We start from the raw sequence: 16,226 nt of genomic DNA, 5'->3' as shown, positions 1-16,226 counted from the left end.
CATTTGGATGTCAAATTTTAGGAAAAACTTGACCTTAGAGAAAGATAAGAAACCTTCCAGGAAAAAGAAAAAAAAATAATTGTTTGAGGCTCTTAAAGGAATCAAGTACATTTAGCCTAGAGAAGAGAAATTTTGACAGGAGAATATGATATCCATTTACCAGAATTTAAACCATATTATTTATTATACGGTCAATTTAGACTTAGTCTATATTGCTGAGAAAACGAGGAAAATGAAAAAAAAAGTTTGAAATTGCATAAAACCAGACTTAAGTTGAGAAAAATAACACATTTCTAAAGCCTAGCAATGGAATATTATGCTTCTCATAACATGTCAGCTTCCTCATCCCTAGAAATTATTTAGCTGAGGTTGGATGACCCTGCCCTCTGCATAGCATGTTATAAAAGGAATCAGGGCATTGAGTGGGTAGCTATTTACTCTGGCTTAACTCTGAACTCACTTTTGTCTCACAGATTCTAGTAAGAGGAGATCACACTTATTTCCAACTGTGCCCTGCCATTTCTGACTCATAGTCCTAAATGAAAAAAATATATATACATTTTAGCAGGATATACTATTAACGTCAGTGACTGCACATGTGCAGAATGCCTTTGTCAAAAGCATATATCTTGGGTAAATGTCAAATTTTAAAGATGCGGCTATAAAAGAAAAAAGAATAGGAAATGAAAGAGCATGCAAGAAAATTAATGAGGTTAAGATCTTAAAGTTGGGTAAGTAGGTGACATATATAGTTTCAAAAGAGCATATGAATAATGAGTCATGAGTGACTTAAGGGCATTACATTGGTACGACTTAACAGAAAATGTGTCAGAATTCTTTTGAAGTTCCTTGCTTATACATAGCAGTCTAGAGGATTGCATTTTGGTTCTGTTGAATATCTCATTTTGCTTTAAGAACATCCTTGTGTCTAAAGTCATTGCACAGTATAGCCACCAACTTAGAAGTCATGTGCCCAGCTGTGTTTTTCCCATTAGCACTGCATTGAGTTTTATCTGTTTGTCATTTTGAGTCTATAAAGGAAGAAGAGAGCTGAAATTCCAATAGGAGAATATGCTAAGAGATTAACCAAAATACAGAAGTAAATCGTATTTTACTTGAAATAAGAAAATTTATTCACCACAACTCATGAATTTAACTATATATTTCATATGATATTACTGTATTATTTTTCTGCATTTATCATTTCTATGCTTCTTAAACTGATATGTCCCCAATATGCTATATTGGTAAATAACTTAGCAAGGTTTTAAGTTGAGACAGTTATACATTACTGTGATAAAATTTCATTGATGAAGAAAAACAATTATACTTCTCAAAATGTTGTCATATATTAAATTAAAAAATGAAGAGACTGAAAAGAATACATGATGCTGAAATCTCAGAGAAATTAGAAATCAAAATTTAGAATCAACAAAGCAAAAAAAATTATGTATGTACCCATGTACATACTTTGATTATTGCATTTCTATTGAATCAGTGTTTCATTTCCTTTGAATAGTCCTCAGGGATGACAAAGTATTGCTATGAAGAACACTAAGCATGGATTCATTTTGCCAGAATATGTAGACAGGCAATATCCAACTGGCATTTTATAAATGGCATTATATAAATACATGAAGCACTGCCTAAATTATGAAAAGCTTATTGCAATATTCTGCTTTGTTTCTTTAAATATTTTATGTAAAAATTAAACAGAAATACTTGGTAAGAGAAAATTAGAGGTTTCATGCTACCTTAGTAATTTACAATATAAGTGTTAAAAGCTGAACTCTTAATTCTAACATTCAGGGCTTGACACTTGACTAAGTTATTAAATTGCTTTGTTTCTCAGTCTTTTAATCTGTAAAATGGACAAAATAGTATTACTTAACTCAGACTTTAATGAGTGTTAAATAAGACAATTCATGGAAAGCATTTAACAGTGCCTGGTATAAAGTAAGCATTCAATAAATGATCATTGTTATCATTAATAAATATATGTTTTACACTGATGGGTGAGTTATGTCTTCATAGACCATCCAGACATCCTACCTCTGCTGACAGATTCATTAAAATTTAGGTTCTGGAAATCCATGTTTAAAGTTTTCCACACTTGGAGTTTCCTTTCTATTTCAGATTTAGCTAAAAAAAAAGTCTACAGACTAAAGAGTTAAAAGGCCATCTATATTAAATGAAATAATGTCTACACTTAAAATGTTTTTTATTATAGTGAGCAAAAGTAAAATTTTACAAGCATCAAACAGACACACGCACACACATGCGCACACACACATACCATACTACTCAAAAGGAGTTAAAATGGTACTGTATTCAAATAGTTGTGGACTCTATTACTTACTTGTGTATGGAGCTTAAATTAGAAAATGCATGTTAAGTCTCTCATATCACATTCCATATCTATCTATATATATATATATATATGACATATTTGTATTCTACTCACTAACTCAAACATTGTTTTTAGTTTTTTTTTAGTTGAACAGTTTTCTTTTTACTTTTAATATGATTTGTTGTGATTTTTTTTTAAATTAAATGTTTTGGGGTGACATTTATAATAAATTACATAGGTTTCAAGTGTACAATTATATAATACATCATTTGCATATTGCATAGAAAGATTCCACCCAAAAACTATTAGAAACAATAAACAAATACAGGAAAGTTTCACAATACAAAATCAATATACAAAAGTTCATTGTGTTCCTATAGCCTAACGATAAAATTTTAGATAAAAAAATTAAAAAAAATATTTTGCAATTGCTAGAAAAATAATAAAATACCTAGGAATAAACTTAAAGAATGTGAAGGACCTAAATACTTAAAACTACATGGCATTATTAAAGAAATTGAAGAAGACACAAAGAAATGCAAAGATAGTATGTGTTCATGGATTGGAAGAATCAACATAGATAAAATGGTCATATCACCCAAAACAATATACAAATATAATTCAATTTCCATCAAAATCCCAATGGCATTTTTTAAAGAAATAGAACAAAAAGTAATCAGATTTGTATGGAATCACAAAAGACCTCAAATAACCAAACAGATTCTGAGAAAAAAGAATAAGGCCAGAAGAGAAGTATCACACTGCTTGACTTCAAATTATAGTACAAAGCAACAATAATCAAAACAGCATGGAATTGGCAGAAAAACAGACACAGAGACCAATGGAACATAATTGAGAGCCCAGAAATAAACTCACACATATATGGGCAATAATGTTTGACAAAGGAGCTAGAAACATACAATGGAGAACAGAAAGCCTCTTCAATAAATGGCGCTAGGAAAATTATAAAGCTAAATGAAAAAGAATGAAACTAGACTGCTATCTAACACTGTATACCAAACTTAACTCAAAATGAATCAAAGACCTGAATATGACACCTAATAGACTAAATTACATAGAATAAAACATAAGTATTAAATTCATGGACCTTGGATTTAAAGAGTCTATAAATTTGACCTCAAAGGCAAGGGAAGTAAAAGCAAAAATAAGTAAATGAGACTGTATTAAACTAAAAAGCTTCTACACAGCAACTGGAACTATTAATAAGACAAAGAGGCAACCAACTAATTGGGAGAAGATATTTGCAAACAATGTCTTCAGTAAAGGGCTAATATTCAAAAAAGTCATACAACTAAACAATAATAAAAGAATCCAATGAAAAAAAAGAGGCAGAGGACCTGAACAGACACTTCTCTCAAGAAGACATACAACCAGCCAAAGGATATATGAAAAGATGCTCAAACTCACTACATAATAGGGAAATACAAATCAAAACCACAATAAAATACCGCATCATACCTGTTAGGATACTATCCACAGGATAAGTAATAACAAGTGTTGGAGAGGATGTGGGGTAAAAGAACTCTCATACACTGCTTGTGGGAATGTAAACTGTTACCAGTCACTATAGAAAAGAGTATTTAAGTTCCTCAAAAAACTAAAGATAGAATTACCATATGGCCCAGCAATCCCTCTTCTGGGTATTTACCCTCCAAAATTGAAAACATTTATTTGTTAAGATATATGAAACCCTACGTTCATAGCAGCATTATTCATGGTGGTCAAGATATGTAAACAACTGAAGTGCCCTTTGATAGATAATTAGCTAAAGAAGAAATGGTACATATATACAATGGAATATTACTTAGCCATAAGAAAAGATGAAATTCTGTCATTCGAAACAATATGGATAGATCTTGGGATTATCATGCTAAGTAAAATAAATCAGATAGAAAAAGTAAAGAACTATATGATTTCATATACATGTGGGATATACATCTGAAAGCAACAAGCAAACAGAAACTCATAGACATAGACAACAGTCTAGTGGTTACCTGAGAGAATGGGGAAAGAAGGAGGTAGATAACGCACGGTAAAGGGGGTCATATATATGGTGACAGAAAGAAATTTAACTTTGAATGGTAAACACACAATGAATTATACAAATGATACATTATAGAATTGACACTCAAAACCTATATAACTTTATTAACCAATATTACCACAATAAAAATAATGTCTTATTCCATAAATAAATAAATAAATAAATAAATAAATAAATATAAAGTATTTAAGAGGTCCTATAAGGGATTAAGAATAAGAGCAATTTGAACATGTAGGATATTGTAGATCTCTTTGATATCTTTGATTTAACTTTGAGTGAAATGCATAGCCACAGAAAGTCTCTCAACAAAAGAGTAACCAGACCTGACAACTGTCACAACTATGCTAAAAGTATACTACAGAGGATAAAGAAAAGACAGCAACAGAGAATGCACTTAAGAGGCTGATGAAGTAACTGAGAGGAAAGGTGATAATGGTTGGTAAAAATAACAGATTCTGGGTGTAATTTTGAAGACATTTCCAACACGTTTTTTTTTTTTTTTGCTGATTGGATATTGAGGTGTGAGAGAAAGAGAGAAATAAAAGATAACTATATAAAGTTTTGGGCCTAACTGGAAAGATGTAGTTGACATTTACTGAATGATGGAAGGCTGAGGATAAAGAAATAAAGGTATGAAGGACAAGAATTCAGTTTTTGAGAAGAACTATCTATTCAATGTCCAAGTTAAGATGTTGAGTAGGTATTTGGATATGTGATTCTTGAGTTTGGGAGCAATATAAATATAGGCATTATTGATAGATGATATTTAAAATGATAAGAGTAATTGGAATTTCCAAGTTGAACTAGAGTATGAGGAAATGCAATACTAAATAGTCGGAAAAAGAAGATTAGGAAGAAGTAAATGGGTAGCTATAAAGTCAACCCTGAGAATGTGGTATCTTGGAAGCTTAATGAAGAAAATGTATCAAGGAAGAGAGAGTGTTTGACTGTATCAAGTACTGCTGATAGGCAAAGTCAGATAAGAGATGATCATTGAAAATTTAAATAAGAGCAGGTTTCGGGGAGTAAAGTCTGGTCAAAGTTTAAGAGAAAAAGGGTAGGGAGGAATTCAAAAGCAAATGTAGACAACTCTTTCAGGGAGTTTTACTGCTAAGGGGAGTAGAGAATTATGACCATAACTGCAATGAAAATAGGACCAAAAGAGATTTTAATATATACTTTTAGGAAGGGACTAACAGAAGCATAAGAGAATAATAAAAAGCATTTTGATGTAAATTATATGTTAAAGAGGAAAAAATAGACTACAAAGATGGAGAGATGATTAATTTCTGGAGTAGGTGAGAGGATGAGATCTAGTACACAAGTGGAAAGAATCGACCTTAGATAAAAATGTGGATAGTTAATCCATAACATTTGGAACAGCAGAATATTAATAATTCAGATAAAAGATTCTGACCTTTAAGATTTCAAGTCCTCTGGAAGGCTCTGCTGGAAGTATTTTGAAACACGGGGCCTTCTAACACTTCTCAAATCTTACTATGTAAAAAATATAGGCCAGCTCTTTAACTAACTAGTTGAATAACTGAATTTCTGTATTTAACTTGCTAAGCCTCAGTTTCATCTAGTAAATGAAGAGATGGATCTCTAAGGTACTTTTCATCTCTGACAGTTTATGATGCTATAGTGTTTGCTGTTCTAGATTTAATAGCTAAATAACACTCTTTCCTCTTTGCAGCCTTTTTTTTCATATGTTGACTTGGTGTATGGCCTTGAGCAAGCCACATTTAAACCAGCCATAGTTACTTTTGGAAAGACGCATGCATTATGAACAGAGACAGAAACAAAGAGGGACAAACATATGGACAAATATATAAATACATGCACAATACTTTCTTTCAGTCCTGTGTTATGGGAGAGAGAGAGAGAGAGAGAGAGAGAGAGAGAGAGAGAGAGAGAGAGAGAGAGAGAGAGAGAGAGAGAAAGAGAGAGAGAGAGACTCTCTTTCCACTCTCAACTTCATAGTAATCATAGTAATATGTGGTAGATATGTGGAAAAAATTAAGAGATTCATGAAATGCATTAAGAGCTATTTTGTGACACTGTCAAAAACTGGAAATGGTTAACTACATGAAAAATGTGCAGGCTATCTGTTACGTTATTCCTATACACAGGAGTTTTTATCTTCATTCAGGATTGCTTCTTTCTTAAATTATTTATTTGTTATTTTTATTTGCTTCTGGGAATTGACCTGTTTATGTTCATGCTTAAGTGTTTTCATAGGAATTTATTCCAAACTGTATTATCCCTTGCATGAAGCAGTTCAGCTATTGTTTGCTTACTCTTAGATTTATAATTTTAGGTATGATACCTAGGGGCAGTGAATATCTTCAAATCTCTAGACAGAATAGCTCCATGTGACTTTTATCATCTTTTCCATAATTTTATACTCTCAGCTAAGGGTCCTTGGAGCATCGTCTTTTCTTTTGGAAACAAATGTATTGGTCCAAATTCTCACCCTAAATTTATGCAAAAATTCTTAAGATGCAATCTTGACTATTTTCTTTTAACCTTTCCTTTGAATACAAGCTTGTTATGTTAACATCAAGGGCTATCACTTTTCTGGGACTAGAATGGTTTTGCTTCACATATACTACTGAAGATGAAGAAAAAGAAAGGAAATCTTTGTTAACTGCAGGCAATGCAGAAATAGGTGCTGGATGCATCTGCAGGTCTTCTCAGATCTATTGCTGGGTATTCCTCAAAGTAAACGCTGTTGACTTTGAGATTTCTCACCATTACTTTTTTCACATCATTCCTTAAGTTGTGCCATTAAAATATGACCACTGTGCCTATTGCCATTGTTATCGTGATGACAGTAGGATTAGGATTACTGCTGTACAATTCACAGGGTAGGTGGTAGACCCTCTGAAGTATCAGAAAAATTTGTGTCAGTCTAGTGGCCTCACAAAATAAAGTGAGAGAATTGACACTGATTGAAAGGAATTTTACATGTATTTAGTTTTGAAAGGAAGTATGAATTCAAGTCTATTCCTTGATCTTTGGAAATCAGTAATGGTCTGGCTAGTTTTTTAAAGAGAAAATTTACATCCTAAATGAGAATAAAAAATAATTCTGGAATTCTATTATACTATAACAAAAATTAGCCATCTCCATTTATTTACAGTCTTTTTTAGTTCTAAAATAATACAATAAGATGTTAGCTAAATGTCACTTATTTACTAAGTAATTACTTGATAAGTTCAAAAACGTTTATGAAATACTGTGTCGCTTAAAATGATTGAAATAGATTTACATAAACTAACTTGAGAAAAGGTTCATAGAATTTTTATTTTGGTAAAATAAGCAACTAATGCAACATAAAAATAGCATGATCTTATTTTTTAAAACAGGATTGGATGTGTGTATGCATACGTATACATTTATATGTGGATATGAATGTGATAAAGACACTATCGATATATAATATACAAAATACTTTTATATAGTATATAAAATATAATAAGTGAAATATATAAAAATACAATAAAGGTACTGGACTGTTAACAAGGGCCATCTTTTGGAGTTGGGATAAGGCAAGATTCACTTTTAAAATACCTTTCCAAACAATAACCCCATGATAAATAGATGAGATTATAATTGACAATTATTTTATCATTTTATTTATTTTGTACATATTCTATGATGTCCATGTGTATTTATTTTGTAATTAGTAAAATAATAAGCTAATCCAAATAAATGTATTTATTGAGGACCTATTTTATCTTAGGAACTGAGATTATAGGAAGAAAAGGAGCAGGATATAAAAATGAATAAGTTTTAGCACTGTCATGAAGAAAATTACTGTAGATTAACATGGATGGTGTGGGGAAAATGTGAATCCAAGCTTCCAAAGCAGGCATGGGAAGGTGGAAGCTTTAATATTTTGATAGACTCAGGTAAATTCAGAGATAAAGACATCTTTATGTAGGGAAAAGTGCATAAACATTTTATACAATCAATTCTTATATTAGTAAGATGTAAAAGCTGGGAACAATTTTGTTACATTATAAATTTACGAATGTTTTCCAAAGAAAACTAGGCTACTTATAATTAAATATGCATTCTGCTTTGATATAGATCTAGATCTTAAACTAGAATGCTTGGATAGACTTTAGGGTTTCAGGAGACTGAAATTTTATATATAAATTATTGTTTTAAATGATGAGAAAGTAACCAGCTTCCATTGTATTGTCAAAGACATCTCTAGAACAGTGTTTATCACTAGGTGGACTACTGACCACCTGCAGCCAAATGTTTTATATTTAGAGATTATCTCTAACTAAATAAGACTTTCTAGGGTTATATATTATCAATGAGCTGAAAATTCACTGATCCAGAAGAATCAAAGGTTACACTTTCTCTAGGCTCTTCTTTTAATATTTAGTTGTTTTAGTTGGGCCTTGAACCAGAATTGGAAAGGAAATAATACAACAATTAGATCCCTGGTGAACCCTATTTTAACATGGGTCAAATGCCTATCCAGAAACTTTTGGCAAGGTTCGCATCCTATGTTACAATTAACCAAAGCAAATTAATAAAATGATTTTGGAAGCTGGCTTCTCTTGGGAATGAACTTATAGAAACACCCCCTGAAAATCTTTGTATTTATAGAGTCCAGAAAGCATATGTTTTATATGCAATAAACTTGGAAAATGTGACATATGACTAATTTTACCTTTCAGTAATTTAGGAACACTTACTACAGAAATGTGCTCCTATATTCCATCTAGATGTGCTTTTATTTTAATCTAAAGCATTGAGGAGTTACCTGATCCCTAGATTAACCCAAGTACTAGACTGTCAATACATTTCCTCTTTTTGTCTACATTTTCTAATGAGAGGCATGCCTTATTCTTTTCACATGAAACAAAAAAAAAATATTAAGGACATGTGTTACTTCGGTTATGTTAATGATTCCCACATTAAGGGTCTTTATACTTGAGGCTATTTGATTTCACTTTTCGAATGAGGATTTTTTTAAAGAACAGTAACCTCAAATTTCAGGAAATAATTCTGTTTTGAGTTATTTATAGCAGTAAAATATATACCTTTGAATGACATATTTTAAATGCTATAAGGATAGCATAGTATGAATCAAATGGATATGGTTGGTTGGGATTTTAAAGTCTAATTCCTTGCCTCAAGCAAGAATTAATCTTTCAGTAGATGGCATATCTAATTTTGTCTTGCAGTGTTGAAGGGGATATCTGAGTGATCTGAGCCTTAACCTAACAGTGCCCAAGTTCTTATAACAACATGTTTAACTTCTGGCAGTGCTGAATTTTCTCTTTATTTTTATCTTTTTGATATACTTATGTGTTTATCATGGTGTCACAGTGCTGAGGTGAGGAAAATGTTATGCTTGGTCTTACTAGAAGTAGAACAACGAGTATCTCCTATGAATGTATTGTTTCCTCATTGTCCTACAGTTGGCCAGGATATGTGAATACTGATCCAACTTATTAAACAGTTTATAACCCTTTTGAGAAATTCTTCCTCTCTGTTTTCTTTTCTTTTCTTTTTCTTTTCTTTTCTTTTCTTTTCTTTTCTTTTCTTTTCTTTTCTTTTCTTTTCTTTTCTTTCTTTCTTTCTTTTTTTTATTAAATGCTCTCCTATATACACTTTGTTGCTTCAGTTTGAATTATAACTGTTTGGTTCATATTGTTTCTCTTCATCTTTCTTCCTTCATCTTAGATCATTTCCCAAAATTAAGACTTTATTACCAGGTGCTGGTAAATGGGAGATACATATACCCTGATGAATATTATGAAGAAATTCTGATAAATGCTAAAGTACTTTTTAGTCTACTTTTGTGAGTCCATTTCATTTAAAGTTTTCTTTTTGAATTTTAAACTCCTGTGTCAAATACAAAAGTAACCCTGTCTAGTTTGCATTGTGTGAGTGAATTTGAGTATAGCATACATTCTTCTAATTCTGTTTCCATCCTCTTTGGGATGACATTTTAAAATATTTTAATTATTAAGCTATGAGAATGAATACAGCTAATTTCACCCTAGGTGAAACAATGTGTCAAATTTATGGGGACGAATTTACAGCAGAAATCATTTAGTATTGAAGATGAACAAATTCACACTCATAAATCCTTCCACTTTTCCTCTTGACTTCTCCTAGTTTAGTTAGTTATAATATTAATATTATAATCTCAAAACTGATGAACTTGCATTTTATCCTATAACTATGTTTAGTATATGCTCACTGTATATAATTAAAACATTGTGTTTTTAAAAATATATAATATTGTGTTTTCCTTTAGATGTATCATTTGAAAGTAATTAGCATATCCTCAAAAAATAATTAAGTATTGAGAGCATTTGGAGTGCAAAGAAAAACATAATTTTGTAATGACAGACAATAGAAAAATAGGATTTGATGTATAGAAAATCACTATATAATCAACTTTTTAATGTTTTCATCTTTCTAAAGAAAATACCAATTGAGTTTGTTAACCACAATATTGGGTTATCCAATAACACTTATTTTTTGTTTGTAATTTTCTCAAATATTTCTATTATGTACTTCTAAAGGGAAAGTCAGAACATGGACTTTATCTTTAAAGCCCTCATTAATTGAATAGTACATTTTTACTATACATATAGCTAGGAAAATTTTGTAAAAATATATAAACCCAAGCAAAATTAGTTCCTGACCAGGAAAAAGAAGATTATCTGAGCACTCAAACTCAGTGGACTTAAAATTGGCTGATTGGGATTAAAAATGTAATGTCAGTTGAATCGTCACTTTATTAAGCTGTAATTTACTCCTCTAATAATGCTCATTAGTGTTGGGATGGACCTTTTAAACTACCAAGTGCTTTATCAATATTAACCCACTTTCCTACCACCATGAAACCTTAATTGAATAGTGCTTGCATTCTCATTTTACAGAGCGGGAGGGAGAGAGAGAGACAAAGAGAGAGAGAGAGAGAGAGAGAGAGAGAGAGAGAGAGAGAATGGGAAGAGAAAGTATGGGGAGAGAGAGGAAAAGAGAGAGGGAGGAGAGAAAACACGTGATCATATGAAGTTGTCAAATGATTTGTAAGAGAGTAAAAGGTCATTAACAGCATTGAAAAGACAAATAAACAGGGTAATAATATCTATATTTAGTGGTCCTTTCAAACTCACATGATATTGTGACACTGAGAAAGCTCTGTAAGTCAAGTTTCTGGACATTTTTACCCTTCCCAGGGATATTATAGAAACAGGAATATAGAAACAGAGCTTAAGCTCTTTGTATGCCACTACATCTCCTTGGAAAATGCCACATGGTAATAATACTATCACACTCTTGCATGGTATGGAGCAGTTTATATCTTGCTTTTATACATACTATATTTTTAATAATTTAAAATATTTTTATTATAATTGGCATAGAATATTTTATTAGTTCCAAGTGTAAAACTTAGTGATTAGATATTTATTTAACTTAAAAAGTTATCAGCCCCCAAATATGCCCATCTGAACATCATACACAGTTATTACAATATTATAGACTATATTCCTTATGCTATACTCTACATCCCCATGAGTACTTTGTAACTACCAATTTGTACTTAATTCCTTCCTTCTTTTCACCCACCAATCCAAGCTCCCGTCAACCTGGCAACCATCAAAATGTTCTCTATGACTTTGTTTCTGTTTTGTTTGTTTATTTTGTTCTTTAGATTTCTCATGCAGGTGACATCATGTGGCATTTGTCTTTCTCTGACTTACTCCACTCAGTGAAATACTCTCTAGGTCTATCCATGTTGTTGCAGATGGCAAGATTTTATTATTATTTATGTCTGAATAATATTTCATTGTGTATATGTACCATCTCATCTTTATTCATTCATCCACTAGTCGACACCCAGGTTAGCTCCGTACGTTAGCTATTGTAAATAATACTGAAATGAACACATAGTTGCATGTGTCCCTTCAAAACAGTGTTTTAGTTTGTTTGGATAAATGCCCAGAAGTGGGATGACTGAGTCCTTCTTTATCTCCTCTTATAGCCTTTGTTTTAAAGTCTATTTTATAGTCTATTGTTATAAAGTCTGTAGAAGTATCGCTGCCCTCGCTTATTATTTGTTTGTTTCCATTTTCATGACATATCTTTTCTATCCCTTTGTGTGTGTCTTTCGATATGAAGTGAGTTTCTTGTAGGCAGCATATGTAAGGGTCTTTTTTTTCTTATCAATTCACCCACTCTGTCTTTTGATTGGAGACATTAATCCAATTGTATTTAAAGGAATCGTTGAGAGATAAGTAGTTATCGACATTCTATTATTCATAAATTTTAATCTTTTTTTTCCTTCTTCTTAAAGAAGTTTCTCTAACATTTCTAGTAATGATGGTATGCTGGTGATGCAAGCTAGTTTTTTTCTTCTTTGGGAAACTCTGTATCTGTCCTTCAACTCTAAAAGAGAGCTTTTGCAGGGTAGAGTGACCTTGGTTGTAGCGTCTTACTTTTCATTACTTTGAAAATTTTATGCCATTTCCTCTGGCCTGTAATGTTTCTCTTGATAAATCAGCTGACATTCTTATAGTAGTACCCTAAGTAACTAGCTGCCTTTCTCTTGCTACATCTAAGATTTTCTCTTTGTCTTTAAACTTTAGCATTTGAATTATAATATGTCTCAGTGTGGGCCTCTTTTTGCATTCATCTTGTTTGGCACACTCTGTTCTTCCTGGGTTTGGATGTCTACTTACTTTGCCACGTTAGGAATTTTTTTTCTGTCATTATTTCTTCAAATAGGTTTTCCATTTATTGCTCTCTCTCTTTTTCTGGTACCCCTATGATGCAAATGTTGATATACTCGATGTTGTCCCAGAAGCCCTTAAACTATCGTTATGTTTTTTCTCTTCCTTTTTTCTTATTGCTGTTCTGATTGGGTGTTTTCTGCTACTTTATTTTCCAAATTGTTTATGCTATCCCCTGCTTCATCCAATCTCCTATGGATTCCCTCTAATGTATTCCTCATTACAGTTATTGTATTCTTTATTTCTAACTAGTTCTTTTTAATGAATTTTATCTCCATTTTTATGTTTTATATCTTTTTATTAAAGTTCTCACTGAGTTCATGTACTCTTGCCCTAAGCTAATTGAGCATCCTCATAAACAATGTTTTGAACTCTGCATCTGGTAGATTGCTTGTCTCCATTTTGTTGAGTTATTTTTCTGGAGCTTTCTTCTATTCTTTCATGTGGGAGAGGTTTATTTGTCTTCTAATTTTGGCTGCCTTCATGTTTGTTTTTACGTATTAGCTAAAACTCTTAAGTCTCCTGGTCTTAGCAAAGTGGCTTTATCTAGTCAGTGTCTTGGGTGGCCCATTGGCATCATCTTGCTTGATCACCTGAGTTGAGTGTTTCAGGTGTGTTTCTCATATAGATTGTATGTGCCCTCCAGTTGGAGTTGGGCCTTGGTTGTTGTTTGTGCAACAGTAGGAGGGATTCCCCCTTGGGCTGATTGGTTCAGAGGACTGGCAGGTGAGTGATTGACCATATGGAACAGTCTGCTTTTTGACTGTGTTGTCCTTGGATGCAGTCCTGGGTGGTGCTTTGATTTGGTCAAAGCTGGCCACAGGGCATGCCAGCCTCAGGGCTTCCTGGGATGTGCTCTGCTGCAAGAGATATGGGGCATGCCGAGGCCAAGTTAAGTTATAGTCTGTGTCCTGCTCTGGGTCAACTGGCAAGAGTCACCAAGCAATCCACAGATGGCAACCAGTCACACTGGGCTTGGAGATACCTTGAGAGGTCCAGCCAGAAACTGAGACCTACTGCTGCTAGTGCTGGGCTTGGGGCTCCTCAGCAAGAGGTACAGGGTATGTTGAGGTCAGATGCTGCTTATTTGAGTTTTGAAAATATTTGAGAGATTTTAGGAAAGTCTGTAGTGGGTGACAAGAGAGGCTGTTTGTATGGAAATCCACTGGAAGTGGTTTGGATGGGCTCACAATTTGGGTGGGTGGGAGGGTCTCTTGAAACACCAGCATGGGTTGACTAGTGTTAGTCAGTTTGATGGAGACTCAGATATGGGGGCAGCTTGTATCTGCATATTGGGGGGGGCTCAACAAAGGAACAATGGCTTATGCCAAAAATTCTGTCCATAAGAAAGCTGCCTTTTCAGCTCTTGCTCTGAAGCCAGACAATCCAGTCCCTTCCGTATGTTTCTGGAGCACTTCAAGCTGCTGCCCCACCCCTGAAGCTTAGCACAAGTGAGAACGTCAGCAAGTTAGTCCATGCATAGGCCCCTTAAGAGAAATGTCTGTGACTTAAGCAACCCTTCATCTCATTCAGCCACAATTTCTGCTGGTTTTCACAGCCAGAAGTTATGGGGACTTCTCTCCTTGGCACTGAAATCCTGGGCTGAGGAGCCTGGCATAGGGTCCGGACTTCTTGTTCCTTCAGGGGATCTCCATAGCTGAGATATTTCTCCTGATTCTCAGTCACCATATATGTGTGTGGGACCAGCCCTTTACTTGATTACATCTCTTCTACCAGTCTCAAGGTAACCTCTTCTTTATGTCCTCAGTTATAGGATTTCTCTTCAGCTAGATTTCATGCGACTCCTAGTTGTGGTTGTTCTGTAGTTTAGTTGTAATTTTGATGTGGTTGTGAGAAGAGGCAAGCACAGCATTTACCTACTCCATGATCTTTACCAGAAACCCCGTATTATATTATTTTATCCTCACAATGAATAAAGTACTTGAATGCCTCTTAATATGGTCAGAATGCTCAGATAGAAAGCACTGCATATACATACAAAATGATGTAGAAAAAAACAAAGCAATGTTGGGAACAATCTCTCAAATAGTGGATTGTAATTAACTTTTTGATGCAATGTGATCATAATATATTAAAATAATCTGTGAGTTTAGATGTAACCTGAAAAGCTTTTTCCTGCATATAGGCTACACATCTCTTCCTGGAGAATAGTCACAAGAGACCACATCTAGATTGTACCAAGGACTACTCAATACCTACATTTCTTTGTGTGGATTTAATATCCAAGTGTGTGGATTTTGTTAATTACACTAGATATTCAGTCTAAATTATTTGCAGGAGACTAAGTCAGTATATCAATTTAGCCAAATTTACCAAAACTATGATTGTAACTTGAGACAGGTATGATTTTCTTGGCTAGTCCTTCATAAAACAAAAACAAAAACAAAAGCAAAAAAACAAAAAAACAAAACAAACAAACAAACAAAAAAACCCGCAGTGTTAATAGAGTTTATCAAATGCATGACACATAACCAAGGGAAGATGGGTATGAAAAGGAGATCTTGGTAGAGGATTGAAAGAGAAAGTAAATAACTAATTTTTTGTTATTGTAATGACAAGCAAGAATAGAGAAATGCTTTTATTTTAATGCTTTTATTTTATTTGTTTTCTTATTTTATTTTTGTACAGAGCAGCAACTCAGAGCCTCTTAAAGTTTAACTAAAGCAAGAGTGTTTACTTCTAATGGGAAAGGAGCTTCTTGTCCTGAAGTTTGAAATTCTGCTTTTAAAAATGTGCAAAACAGTGATTCCTTTAGAGAGTTAAGTTGGTATCAGGGTTCAGTCATGTCTATTTATCTGAATTCCTTGTGTTTGAAAGACTGAAATGGAAGACGTATAAAGAAGACTGCTCACCATTTGTTTCTTGGCTAGAAAATAAATTCTCTCTCTGTCTCTCTCTGTCTCTCTCTGTCTCTCTCTCTCTCATTCTTCTCTTCTTTCTACATACATACACACTCCACTCCTGTGTACCTAGGTTAATTTTTTATTAGAGTGAGGTGTAACTTAGAGTG

Source organism: Rousettus aegyptiacus, unplaced genomic scaffold (genome assembly GCF_014176215.1).
Source record: "Rousettus aegyptiacus isolate mRouAeg1 unplaced genomic scaffold, mRouAeg1.p scaffold_m13_p_9, whole genome shotgun sequence".
Classification (NCBI taxonomy): domain Eukaryota; kingdom Metazoa; phylum Chordata; class Mammalia; order Chiroptera; family Pteropodidae; genus Rousettus; species Rousettus aegyptiacus.
This window is presented reverse-complemented; position numbering follows the sequence as displayed.